Source organism: Peromyscus maniculatus, chromosome 1 (assembly GCF_049852395.1).
Source record: "Peromyscus maniculatus bairdii isolate BWxNUB_F1_BW_parent chromosome 1, HU_Pman_BW_mat_3.1, whole genome shotgun sequence".
NCBI lineage: Eukaryota > Metazoa > Chordata > Mammalia > Rodentia > Cricetidae > Peromyscus > Peromyscus maniculatus.
In genome coordinates this window covers 137,559,827-137,571,716 of record NC_134852.1, presented here as the reverse complement: position 1 = coordinate 137,571,716, position 11,890 = coordinate 137,559,827, and the positions used below count along the sequence as shown (strand labels likewise).

The 11,890-nt window shown below is 47.5% G+C and overlaps 1 long non-coding RNA gene across 1 annotated transcript; it reads right to left on the bottom strand.

The window, feature by feature from the left end:
• Positions 1–5,613: 5,613 nt before the first annotated feature.
• Positions 5,614–6,511, bottom strand: LOC121831805 (uncharacterized). The gene is made up of 2 exons (XR_013045148.1): positions 6,298–6,511; positions 5,614–6,171 (listed from the first exon to the last, which is right to left on the bottom strand). It is a non-coding gene; the product is annotated as an uncharacterized LOC121831805 (long non-coding RNA).
• Between the last annotated feature and the right edge of the window lie 5,379 nt (positions 6,512–11,890).

The following is an 11,890-nucleotide window of genomic DNA, read 5'->3' as shown; positions in this document are numbered from 1 at the left end:
GGGTGCACAATATTTTGGGGAACACAATACCACCACACATCTGCTCTTGACAAGTGGGATTGCTATACAAATGTCACCCTCCCAGTAGCACATCCTGAGAGAAACATAAGGCTTGCTTGGGCCAATAGCTATGCGCAAGAGGCGTAGACCTATTTCCGTTTCTCAGTTGTTAGAGACATGGTCGGCTGCGATTACAGGCAGACGTCATCATCCCAGCCTGCATCAGGAAGCTCCAGCCCCCACGTGCCCTCCTTTATCAGTGCCAAAGATGGAGCCCAAGGCCTTGTTCATTCTTTTTTTTTTTTAATATTTATTTATTTATTATGTATACAGCATATATGACTGCAAGCCAGAAGAGGGCACCAGATCTCATTACAGATGGTTGTGAGCCACCCTGTGGTTGCTGGGAATTGAACTCAGGACCTCTGGAAGAGCAGTCAGAGCCATCTCTCCAGTCCGGCCTTGTTCATTCTTGACAAGCACTCTACCCTCAGCCCAGAAGTGTTTTCTTTCTTCCTCTCTTTTTCTTTCTCTCTCTTTCCTTTCTTCCTTCTTTCTTTCTTCATTTTTTTTTTTTTTTTGAGACACAGTTTCTCTGTGTAGCCATGACTGTCCTGGCACTCAGTTTGTGGACCAGGCTGGCCTTGAACTCAGAGATCCTCCTGCCTCTGCCTCCGAAGTGCTGGGATTAAAGTGCACCACCACTTCTCAGCTAGAAGTGGTTTTTTGACCCCAGGTTTGGCTAGGCCCCTATAACCCTTGTACTTTCAGACTAGTGCTCACAATAGGCTCCCTCAGAGGTCAGAACCCGGAGGAGGACATATCCCCAGGACTGAGCACTGTCCCAGGCACTGTGATAGGTGGTCAGTAAATATTTGCTGACAGGGACACTTAGAAGGGATGCTATGAGACAGGGGCGTGGCTGTGAGTGGATGCTGTGGGGTGGAGCCCAGCCTGTATTGGTCCACAGTGTCAGCAAATCAAGACTGGCCAAGTGGACCAGAACAAACAGAACTGAGGTGGTAGTGCAGATATGTAACCTCAACACTTGGGAGGCTGAGGCAGGAGGATAGCTCTGAGGTCAGACCAGCCTTGGCTCCAGAGTAAGATCCTATTTCAGACAAGAAACACCAAGTAAAGGTCTCCGGAAACTTCCTGTTCCAAATGCAGTGAGCTGTTATCCCAGTCTGTCCTTCAGCTGTTCCTCCTTATTCCAGGCTCCAGCTGGCATTTTTATGTCCTTTCCTTTTTTATTCAGTGTGAAGATTCAGCATGAATCTTAGAAGGTTTTATTAATAAAAACAAACCCAAGGCCAGTTATTGGGGTGGATGCTGGAAGATTAGAGAAGCAGAACAAGCCACAGCTACCTCACCTTGCCAATTCCTCAGCTGATCCTCTTTCCTCAGACTGGAAGCTTCTGTGTCCTCATCCAAATGGACCCAGCTGGACTGCTGCTAAAAGCCTAAAAGCTTAACCAGCACTGGTTCCTGGTCCTCACGCCTTATATACCATTTTGCCTCCTGTCATCATTCCTGGGATTAAAGGCGTGAGTCACCATGCCTGACTGTTTCCAGTGTGGCTTTAAACTCACAGAGATCCAGATGGATCTTTGCCTCCCAAGTGATAGGATTAAAGGTGTGTGTGCCACCATTTCCTGGTCTCTATATCTAGTGGTTGTTCTGTTCTCTGACCCCAGATAAGTTTATTAGGGTGCACAATATTTTGGGGAACATAATATCACAATTCAGTTCAAATTTTTCTAACCCTCCAAGTGTACATCAAAGCAAGCCAATCTCTATCTTTCCTTTTATTTTAAGCAATTTCATCTCAAGTCTGGGGAGTCCAAAGGGATGCACACTAGGGACACCTTTGCCGCCTGGCTCAGGACCCACACACAGGCAGGCACAGCGAGGGCTACTTTCGAGTAAGTATTCATGACCTGACCATAGTAAAAATACTGTCGTCTAACAAAAAAGGGGGCTGGCCTAGTTAGAAATAACCAACATTCCACAGAGCCCTGTCAACCCCACCAGGAAGGATCAACAAAACAGCAAGCTAAGAGAAACGCAGAGGATGTCAATCTACTTTTTGTGGTTTTATATTTTCACCTGATTTCTATCAAACAAATTAAGATTCCTTGGGGACTGTGGTGGCGCACGCCTTTAGTCCCAGCACTTGGGAGGCAGAGGCAGGTGGATTTCTGAGTTTGAGGCCAACCTGGTCTACAGAGTGAGATCCAGGACAGCCAGGGCTATAAAGAAACCCAAAAAAATTTAAGGTTCCTGTTTTTCTTTTTTTCTGGGGCTCTTTGAGAAGATAGGGATGTGACCTTGTTTGGGAAAATGAAGGGGTTTTCCATGGTGTCCCCCTGGACTGCAAAAGTCCTTTATCCAAGAAGTGGTAATAACATAAAATATTAGCACTGAGTTATTTTGAGTTATTTTCTTCCACTTTTTGAGATTACAATGTAATTACATCATTTCTCCTTTCCATTTCCTTCCTCTAAATCCCCCACACCCCTCCTCGCTCTCTTTTTCAGTGATTGTTGTTACATACATATATGTATTCATAGATTTCCTAAATACACAAAGACAACCTGCTCAGTCTCTATAATGTTACTTGCATATGTGTTTTCGGGGCTGACCATTTGGTATTGGATAACCAATTGGTGTGCTCTACCCTGGGAAAGACTAGTGCTCCTTGCGCTGGTTTGGAAGAAAATGACCCCCAAAGGGAGTGGCACTACTAGGAGGTGTGGCCTAAAGGTTGGAGGAAGTGTGTCTCAGTGGGAGCGGGCCTTGAGGTCTCCTTTGCTCAAGCTTCACTCAATGAGAAGGTCACTCGACTTCCTGTTGCCTTCCTATGAAGGGTAAGAACTCTTAGCACCATGTCTGCCTGCATGCCGCCATGATGATAACAGACTGAAACTGTAAGCTGTCGCCACAATTGAATGTTGTCCTTTATAGGAGTTGCTGTGATCATGGTGTCTCTTCACAGCAATGAAAACCGTAACTAAGACGTTCCTGTTCTCAGCATTGTTACTGTTCTTTGGTAGGGTTGAGGCCTCCCTCATGAGTTTCCCTCCATCCACGGTAGCCTGTCTATTGGTGTCAGCCTTGTTCAGGTTGTGTTTAGGCAGTCCTATTGAGGAGCGTGGAACAGTAAGGAATAGTAAGGATGTCTGGAAAAAGTCATAAGGAATCATACTAATATTTATATATTAATACATTAAATTTCTAGCCAAATTAAATATCTAGCCAAAAATACCTATAAATACATGTACATTTTTGTTTACATATACACCCATAGTTTAAATGAAAATGTCTCAATTGAGCTACAGTGCTCCGTCCAGGAGCCAGAGACCATGTAACAAACCCCAGCACCGTGAGTGAACAGCCCTCTCCTGAGTTAGTCAGTGTTGTCCCAGAAACTCCCAGAACCTTACAGCCTATGGATGTTGCCCTTGCTTGCTCTCCAGAGGTGGAAGGTAAGTCCCTCTTGCTGAAGACACGGGTCCCAGAGGCCCTGGAGATCCAATATCCTCTTCTGGCCTCCACAGGACACAATATGGATGGGGACATACATTCACACAAACACCCTGCACGTTGTCGGCTGTGTGAACTTAGGTTGGAGGCTTGTCCTCGCTGCTGGCGGTGCCATAGCCGGAACACGTGGTCCTGGTCTCCAGCCAGCCAGATTCTTCATTTGCTTTTATTTTTCTGAGACAGGGTCTTACTATGTATCCTTGGCCGGCTGAAACTTGATATTTAGACCAGGTGGGCCTCAAATTCAGAGATCTAACCCCCAATGCTGGGATTAAAGGCACGTGCCACTGCACCTGGCAAATATCTCCCCAATGTTTGATGCCCCGCAATTTCCGCCTTTGGTGCAGACCCTGAGTTTCACACCTGCTTTCTGGGAGTCTTCTCTTGTGTTTCTAGCAGGCATGTGGAATGTAACATACATTCAAATGAACTTTTTTTTCTGGTCTTTTTACTTTAAACCTTTATTTATTTATTTAAAATGTATGTGCATGAGTACAGGCTCCCATGCCACAGTCAGTGTGAGCGAAGAGGTCAGCAGAAAACTTGTAGCAGTCAGTTTCTCTCCTTCCGCCCTGTGGGCTCTGGGGATCGGACTCAGGCTGTCAGACTTGCAGGCAGCTTTTCCCACCCATCCGTCTCACAGACCCTCCACCTTGTTATGTGACACAGGAGCGCTCACTGACCCTAGAGCTCACTCACTCTGCTAGGCTGCCTGGCTAGCCCCTCCCCTTCCTTCCCCTTCCCTCCCCTCCCTCCCTTCCCCTCCCCTCCCCCCTCCTCTCTCCCCCCTCCCCTCCCCTCCCCTCCCCTCTCCTCCTTTCCCCTCCCCTCCCCCCTCCCCCCTCCCTCTGTCCCCCCTCCCCCTCCCTTCCCCTCTCCCCTCCCCTCCCCTCTATGCTATACCCCTCCCTTCTTGCACATCCCTTTTGGGGTTTCCCAGAACATTCCAAGCCTGATCCATTTTAGGAGATGTGAATTGGAGTTGTCTTCCTCTGGAATTCCCTTCTTCCAAATACCCCGTGTTGGCTCCCTCCTCAGGTGTCTTCTCAGGGCTGCCTGTAGGAATGGGCATTTCCTGCCTGCTTCACTGCTCCTCAGGACCTACGGTGTGTGTTTGTCTAGAATCTCTCAGAAGTCACGTCCAGAAGGACAGGTCAGGGTGCCACCAGCTTAGGTCTAGGAGTTCATCCCACAGAAAAAACAATGTCCAAGGGACAATTGTCGGGGATGCAAATTAGAATTTGTGGAAAGAAATTGTCTGCAAAGACTGACTAACTGATTACCACTTATGTGATTGGGGCTGGCTGGGTGGCTCAGTGGTTAAGAGCACTGGCTGATCCTCCCGCAGACTGGCTTGATTTCCAGCACCATGAGGCTCGGCAGCATAGATCACTCTTAACTGCAGCTCCAGGGGATCTGACTCCCTCTTCTGGCCGCCTCGGGCACTGCATATAAGTGGTGTGTGGACATAAAAGCAGGCAAAACACATAAAATCTGGAGGGCAAAAAGGGTAGCTCACCTCTGTAATTCTGGCACTAAAGGAAGGAAAGGAGGGAGGAAGGAGGGAAGGAAGGAGGGAGGGAGGGAGGGAGGGGGAGGGAAGGAAGGGCTGCAGTGATGTGGGGAGGTGGAATTGTTTGCCCCTTAAACGCCTACCTCTGTGTCGGAACTAACATCCTGTGAGTAACAGATAAAAACCTTCTGGAATTATTAACTTAGCAGACCACTAGCTTCCACCAGCCCCAAAGCTAAGGATGTCATCAGATAGCATCTTGGATCTATAGAGAAGCTTCCCTGATCCTGCTTTACCTGCCTCTCCAACGTACCCGTCCATGTATTTTTGGTTTTTTGGTTTTTTTGCTTGTTTGTTTGTTTTGGTTTTTCGAGACAAGGTTTCTCTTTGTAGCTTTGTGCCTTTCCTGGAGCTCACTCTGTAGCCCAGGTTGGCCTCGAACTCACAGAGATCCGCCTGCCTCTGCCTCCCGAGTGCTGGGATTAAAGGCGGGCGCCGCCGCCGCCGCCGCCGCCGCCGCCGCCGCCGCCGCCGCCGCCGCCGCCACCTGACCATTTTTTTTAAACCCCATCCATATATTTTTTAATTGCCTCAATTTGACTTCTTCGTCCTCTTACTACTAATGTCATGAATCTGCTTCCACTGGGAACGTGGAATCTGAGGTAAACTAGCTCCATGTTTCTCAAGCCTCAGCCACTCAAATTCAGCTCTAGAACAGACTGTCTCTTACTCTCTTTGAGGTGAGAACTGTGATTTTTTTTTTTTTCCTTCTTCTTCTGGAGACATGAAGAAAGAAACTTTCCTCCAGTGGCCAGGGGATGGCCAAGCTTTGCTTACAGATCAGGAGTCCCAGATTCGGAAGGTGCAACAGGCAGGCAGGGAAACGGGAGGCGTTTCATGTTCTTTCTGGGGTGGAAGGATTCAGGGCAGGAGGGCCGCCTCTTCCGGCCCCTTCTGGTCTGGTGGTCTGGCCATGAGGCTGGTAAGCGTCTTTAGCCTTGGAGAGAGAGGCGAGGGCGAGGCAAGTCCAGGTCAAGGTGACCCTGTGTGTATAGTTCCAGACAAGACTTTGCTCACTGATCAATGGGTCTAAAGCAGCCGAATAGACTATCCTAAAGGTGGAGTCAACAAGAGACAGACCTGATACTTAGACAGAGGCCAGGTCCTTCCATCCCCTTCCACTCCCCAGCAGGGAGGTGTTTCTGGCGGAAGTAGCCTTCGAGTCCCTGAAAACTGACCTGGTTGTCACAGCAGTCGTCACAGCGGAGATGTTCACTACAGCAGAGCTAAGAGATGCTTTGCCTGGCTGTGAGACCTCTAAAATTAGTAATTAAAAATCTACTTTTGGGCTGGAGAGATGGCTCAGAGGTTAAGAGCACTGGCTGTTCTTCCTGAGGTCCTGAGTTCAATTCCCAGCAACCACATGGTGGCTCACAAACCATCTGTAATGAGATCTGGTGCCCTCATCTGGCCTGAAGGGACACATGCAAGCAGAACACTGTATACATAAATAAATAAATAAATCTTTTAAAAAAACCCATAGCTTTAAAAAAAAAAATCTACCTTTAGATTTATTTATTTTATTTTTTATATGTATGGGTACTTTGCCTGCATGTATGTATATAGCATGAATTCTAATTGGTGTTAATTATGAAAACCCAGGTAAATGCTGAGAGATCAGAGAAGTAAAGGAGCAGCCACCGTCACCTCTTACCTCCATGACTCCTCTGGTGGAAAAGAGGCTGAGTTCCTGTCTCCGCCCACCTTATCATGTCCTGTCTCCTGTCTATCCAGACCTCCAGACCTCTATGGTTAACTAATGGCTAGCTCCACCCTCCGGTCTTCAGGCAAGCTTTACTTGTTAGAGCACAAACAAAATATCACCACATATGTATATGGACCACATGCATGTCTGGTACCTGTGGAGGTCAGAAGAGGGTGTCAGATGCCCTGGAACTGGAGTTATGGATGGTTGTGAGCCACCATGTGGGTGCTGGGACTCGAACCAGGGTCCTCTCCAAGGGCAGTGGTTACAGCAAGATGGGGGAAGCTTTTCCACTGAGCCATCTCTCCTGCACCCTCCCCCCCCAATTAGTGATTTCTTAAGTCATCTGAAACCACATGAAGCGGGAGGTTTACTTGGTAACAAGACTGTATTTGGTTCGTTATCATATTTCTATGCCTGACACATGGTTGGTACTGGCTGAATGTCTGTGTTATAAAAGAACAAATTCATAATGTGGTAAATCTTCCCACTTTCATTGTTGTTCTGTTTTGTTTTTTGAGACAAGGTCTCGATATATACGTCTGGCTGTCCTGGAACTCACTATGTAGACCAGGCTGGCCTTGGACTCACAGAAACCTGCCTGCTTCCTCAGTGCTGAGATTAAAAGCTTGTGCCACTATGCCTGGCTAAATGTCCTCATTTCAAAGGGAAGAACTGAGGAAAGTTGCCAAGGGCACACAGGAAATGAGTGACAATTGTCTTCAGGACAGTTTGGCCAACTCGGTGCCTGGGCATTACCAAGACCCAGGCATGATTGCAACTGGCATAAGATATGTTCTCTTATGAAAACAGAATACCAGAGCCCTACGTGGTTCCTCATAGCTATAACCCTAAAACCTGGGAGGCTGAGACAGGAGGATGTCTACAGGTTTGAGGCCAGTCTGAACTACGCAGGAGTTCCAGGACAGCCTGGGCTACAGAGTTAGACTCTGTCTCAAAAAAACCACCAGACAAAAATCAAGTGCCAGGAACACTACACTGCAGTTTCTTCCTCTTCCTCCTCCTCCTCTTCTTTTGGCTTTTTGAGACAGGGTTTCTCTGTTTAGATCCACCTGCCTTTGTCCCCTGAGTGCTGGGATTAAAGGCGTGCACCACTACCACCCGGCCAGTTTCTTCATTTTTGACTTGAGAACTCACGGCAGTTTCTCTTCTGAGGCCAGGCCCAGGAAACTGGGGGTCAGGCAGAGACCTAGTGACTCGCCAGTGCTTTCTCAGGCTTGGGTGTGTATCTGTGAATGTGTGTTCTTGTTTATGTCAACTCTGTCAGCAGCTGCTTCCTGTGGATGGTAAATTATAAATGACGCTTCTGTGGTTTTTGCTGGGCTTGTTTGGGGCGTGGTTCTGAAGATGGAAGTCCTTCAGCATAGTGAGGATCTCTGAGGACATGTCTCTGGTCATTTTCTTCATCCGTTTCCTCAGTTCTCTCTCACTAGCACATTTCTGCGTTGGCTCCTGGACCAACCTGCTGTGTCTCTGTAGAGCTGATGGTGTAGTTGTCAGAGGACACATTTCTGGAATCAATTCTCTCCTTCCACTGTGGAATCCTGGGGTAGAACTCAGGTTTTGAGGCCTTTGTGACTTCCCGGCTCAAGCCTTAAGAGGTTGCGCCACCTCTGCACTCACATTTCCTTTCTGCTAGGTAGAACCCCATACAACAGATTCAGGCATACACATCGGGTGCCACTGCAAGATGAAATTTTTAGGCCTGTGTGGCAGCAGGAAGGTCCAGCCTCTGATGGACTGAACCTTGAACAGCCGTTCAAAGAGTATATATTGAGGAAAGCATCACACCCCAGCCACTTTGGTCCTTCCTGTGGCCATTTGCAGTACCCAGTAATCCAGGGGCTCCAGGCGTGCAGGGGACTAAAGTCATGTGAAGGCTGGAAAGCTGCCTCAGAAAACAACTCTATAAATCACAGAAAACAATCACTGATTTCCACCAAGATTTCTTCAAGGTCAAAGTACTTCTAGAAAACAACTATTCTGCTCTAATGTTTACTGTAGAGGGGATCTAAAACAGCTTGACCACACAGCTGCCATGACAGGCTTAGAGGCCCAGACACAGCTTCTGTGACAGGCAACACCCAGGAAAAGCCATAAACTGACCCCACCCAGAGAGGGCCTACATCTAAGGGGAAGTACCTGACATCCCAAACATTCTAACCATTAGATACGGTGACCTGATGTCCCTGAGTCTAGCACACACTTATTTTTGTTTTACAGATACCCCTAGACAAATGTCAGCTAATCAGGGTCTGGAACCCTGGAAGTCCCCTCACCCCAACCTCTGCTATGATAAAAATTCTACCTTGCTTGAGCTCAGGGCTCTCAGCTCTCACTGCTGCATGGGACAGAGAGACCAAGCCCCGGAGCTTGAAAATAAAGGCTCTTTGTTTTTACATACAGGATTCGGTCTCTATGGTGGTCTTTTGGGGTCCCCACGATCTGGGCATAACATTTACCTTGGATACAGTGGTTCTGCTGGATTCCTACAGCACATGCAGAGGACAACAGTGCCCTGTTGGGTAGGAGAGACATGACCACAGACTGGAGCCCATGAATGACGCCAGGAGCCGCCTCCTTGCCACCACTCAATGTCCCATTAAGAGAAGTAATCTGATGCCGGGCGGGGGGTGGCCCAGGCCTTTAATCCAACATTCTTTTTTTTTTTTTTTTCCACTTATAAACTGTATGGCCGTGGCAGGCTTCTTGCTAACTGTTCATTTATCTTAAATTAACCCATTTTTATAAATCTATACCTTGCCACGTGGCTGGTGGCTTACCAGAGTCTTTACATGCTCTTGTCCTGGCGGTGGCTGCAGTATCTCTAATCCAACACTCTTGAGGCTGGAGCTGGCCTGTGAGTTTGAGGCCAGTCTGGTCTGTACAACAAGTTCCAGGAGAGCCAGAGCTACACAGAGAGATGATGTGTCTCCCCACCCCCACCCCCGAAAAAAAACAAGCAAACCAGAGTGTGTATGGGGGAGGGGTCATCTGATTTGTTCTCGAGGTCACGACCTTATTGGAGCTTTAATAAGTCCTGACAGCACAGGTTTATCTGAGATGATGTAGTCTCACCTCCTTCTCTCTCTGGTTTTTGTTTGTTTGTTTGTTTGGTTGGTTTGGTTTTTGTTTTTTCTCAGGACAGAGTTTCTCTGTATAGTCCTGGCTGTTTGGAATTCACTCTGTGGATCAAGCTGGCCGTGAACTCAGAGATCCGCCTGCCTCTGCCTCCTGAGTGCTGGGATTAAAGGCATCTACCACCACCACCTGGATTTCTCATTTTTATCTATCTACCTGTCTATCAATCATCTATCTATCATCTATCTATCTATCTATCTATCTATCTATCTATCTATCTATCTATCTATCTATCTATCTATCTATCTATCTATCTTGTCTTCCATTTCCACCTTTGTGTGTGTGTGGTTCTATATCAATATAGTTCCTTGACTTTTTGTGTCAACATTTTAGTAATTCAGTATCATGTTTTTATTCCCCCCTCCCCTTTTTTTTTTGGTTTTTCGAGACAGGGTTTCTCTGTGTAACTTTGGAGCCTGTCCTGAAACTAACTCTGTAGCCCAGGCTGGCCAAGGAACTCACGGAGATCCGCCTGCCTCTGCCTCCTGAGTGCTGGGATTAAAGTCGTGGGCCACCACCGCCCAGCTTTTTTTGGTTTTCAAGACAGGTTTTCTCTGTGGAACAGCTCTGGCTGTCCTGGAACTTGACTTGTAGAACAGGCTGGCCTCCAATTTAGAGATCCACCTGCCTCTGCCTCCTAAGTTCTGGGCTTAAAGGCATGTGCCACCACCACCACCCAGCCATGTTTTTAATTTCTAACAGTTCAATCTAGTATTCTTTCTTTCTTTTTTTAAATTTTATTTACTTAGTGTATATGTGTGTGTGTGTGTGTGTGTGTGTGTACATACACTCTTATGTGCATGTGTGTGCCTAGGTGGGGACAGAGGTTGTGGTGGTTGGAATGAAATGGCCCTCATAGGCTCATATGTTTGAGTACTTTGTCTGCAGTTGGTAGAACTGTTTGGGAAGGCTTTGGAGGTGTGGCCTTGTTAGAGGAGATGTGTCACTGGGGATAGCCTTTGAAGTTTCCACTGTTTTTGTGCCTCCCCCCCTGTTTACCCCATACCTTCTGCCCCCCAACTCACCCCATACCTTCTGCCCCCCAACTCACCCCATACCTTCTGCCCCCCAACTCACCCCATACCTTCTGCCCCCCAACTCACCCCATGCCTTCTGAAGATCAAGATGTGAGATCTCAGCTGTTCCTGCTCTCATGCCTTTGCTCTGCTGCCATGGGTTCTAAATCTTCGAAGCCATATGCCCAGTCAAATGCTTTCTAAGTTTCCTTGGGCATGGTGTTTTGCCACAGCAACAGAAAAGTAACTAACACAGAAATAGGTACCAGGAGTGGGCTACCGAGACAGTCCGATCATGTGTTCTCATATTTCGTTGTTGTTGTTTTGAATGTGGGGAACTTTAGGTAGAACAGCAGTTCAACACTATGAGCAAAGTTCAATGAACTGTCTGAACAGGAGTGTGGAAGGCAGTGGAGCTGAGAACCATGTGGGCTGTGGAGACCCAGCTCAAGAGGTCTGAGAAAGGGACAATGTTAACAACTGGGCGGCTAGAGACCATTCTTGTGATATTTTGGCAAAGAATGTGGCTGCCTTCTACCCTTGTCCTAGGAATTTGCCTGCAGTTAATTGAAAAATAACGGACTAATTTCTTTGGTGGAGATTTCAAAACAGCCTAATCCTGACTCTGTCGCACGGGTGTTAGTGGTCACTTTTAAGCATGTCTGCAACAAAAAAGAGCGAGTGTGGCCAAAAGGAATAAAAAATGTGTAGTTTGATGAGAGCATCAGAGAATTCAACACTGGAGCCAAGGCTTGTGCTGAAAGTGATAAAGAGACTGTGGAGAGGCCTGATCTGAAGGGGAATAAAGGGAAGGTGGGGGCTGGGGGGTGGCAATGCACACCTTAATCCCAGCACTCGGGAGGCAGAGGCAGGTGGATCTCTGTGAGT